This window comes from Rutidosis leptorrhynchoides, chromosome 3 (assembly GCF_046630445.1).
Source record: "Rutidosis leptorrhynchoides isolate AG116_Rl617_1_P2 chromosome 3, CSIRO_AGI_Rlap_v1, whole genome shotgun sequence".
Taxonomy (NCBI): domain Eukaryota; kingdom Viridiplantae; phylum Streptophyta; class Magnoliopsida; order Asterales; family Asteraceae; genus Rutidosis; species Rutidosis leptorrhynchoides.
This window is the reverse complement of record NC_092335.1, coordinates 29,694,397-29,696,523: the sequence shown is the minus strand read 5'-3', so window position 1 is coordinate 29,696,523 and position 2,127 is coordinate 29,694,397.

The window sequence follows — 2,127 nt, the reverse complement described above, 5'->3', positions numbered from 1 at the left end:
TTGATACATATAGTTATGCACCTGAAAACACTCGGAACCTGAGTAAACGTTTAAACTGTATATGTACTAGCTCTTTTGGCATTGTTATTACCAAAAATAACATTGCAATTCCTTTTCAAAGTAGCGAATTTTGTCACAGCTCCAGCAAGTCAACTTCGACTTTTCAGTTGGACAAGCCTTATTATAATCTTGATTTATAAGCTTGCCTTTCGTCATCGTTACCGGGGAACTGTTTATATTCCACCACATTAACAGAAATTTATCAGCAACTTCATTACTCATCGACTTAAGTTCTCCGAAGAATCATTATATTTGTTCGTTAAAACCCTATCATATACTTATCCGCATCTTGTAACGAGAACTGTCATACCAGTTACCGGGAATCAGCAAACAGTACCTTGAAAACTCATAGCATATCTACATCAACAGTTATATGTATAACATTTATTTCTTAAAATTAAGATCTTTCATTCTGAAATTCTGAAAAGCAATCAGATACAAATCAATACTATGAATGTTGAAAAATTTGAATGAAGCAGCAGAAACCATAGACAACCGTAAACGACCTTAATCATCGAAAGTTTGATGATAAAGAATAGAATGTTGGAAAAGCTCAGAAAAGTTGAAACTGAAAAACGGATTGAGTTAACCACGAAGGAGACCAAGGACAAATACAAGGACCAAACCCTATATTCAAAGAATCCAGGTAATTCTGAATCCGATGAAATCTTTAGAGAATATCTTGCTCCGAAGTCATGTTAAAATCTTGCGGAAAATCTTTCTCCATCAACCATCAAACTTAGAAATTCCAAAATATCATCATCAATATCTTCGATATTTCTGAGGATATTTTCAAAAATATTCTCGTCCGAAATTATATACCTCTTCGTGCTTCCTGTGTATCATTATATTAGAAACATTCAAGAGAAAATTTAGTACCGAAAAGCAGATTATGCGAAACTATGAAGAAAGCCGTGGACAAATCACAAAGAATAAGTTTGACTTCAAAGAATCTAAATGATTCAATGTCTGCTGAAGTCTTTAGCGAATATCTTGCTCGTTACTCTAAACCCTTGCAGACAATAGTCTCCATCATTCTCTGATCTTAGATATTCAAAGATATTATCGTATCTTTCATTATAAATATACTCCATATTTCTGAAGATATTTTCATAACTATTCTTATCTGAAATCAATAATCTCTTCGTGCTATCAGTGTTACATCATATAGAAACTGTTAGTTTCTATATTCTGTAAACTTTCAAGCTTAAAATATGAATGTTTTTGAAGTAGTGTTGGGAACTGATGCATGAGTTAGTATAATATAATGACACTTGATCAACGTGATTATATTACAGTAAGTCATGCTGAGTTTCTAATGGGATGTGATGATTCACAGATCCTAATGTCATCACGTGACATGTTACATAACTCTTTCATTCTGCTTAACTTCTGAACATATCAAGAAAATATATTCTTGATAGTTCTATTCTCAGTGATTCAGGTAATTTGACAAAACAAATCGTGCTACTATTTTTCCTTTCTACCTTGTATTTTATGATAATTCGAAACTCCATACCTATGAATTCTGGACCGTTACTTGCGAAAAGTAAACAAAAGCATGAAGCTCCGAAATAGAAAGGGGGTATAAATCGCAGCAAATAAGAGAGCGCATTAACTGTGGATGACAATAATTATAGGAGACAGAAGAAGTGACATTGAAATATAAGGGAAGATATAAAACCCAATAACAACACAGAAGTTACAAATCGTGAATATTAATATGAATAGCAATATAAAGACACGGTATAATTAAGAATAGTATTCCCCTAAGGCAATAGTAGAAGTAAACAGATTTTCTGGTGGAAGATTGAAAAGAAGGACGACAGATACATAGATAGGAAAATATCAAGAATCAGAACTGGATGGAGCATTTCCACAATATTTTAGAAGTAGGAATAGATGAAGAAAGTATAGAAATGGTGAAAGTAATGGAACGGAAGAAGTACATTTATAGTGGAAATATCAGACAGAGTAATCGAGGCAGATCACCGTATTTAATTATAGAGATTTTAAATCTCCTTATTCGCCGAAGAATCAAATCTCTCAGATTTTGAAGATTTTCGT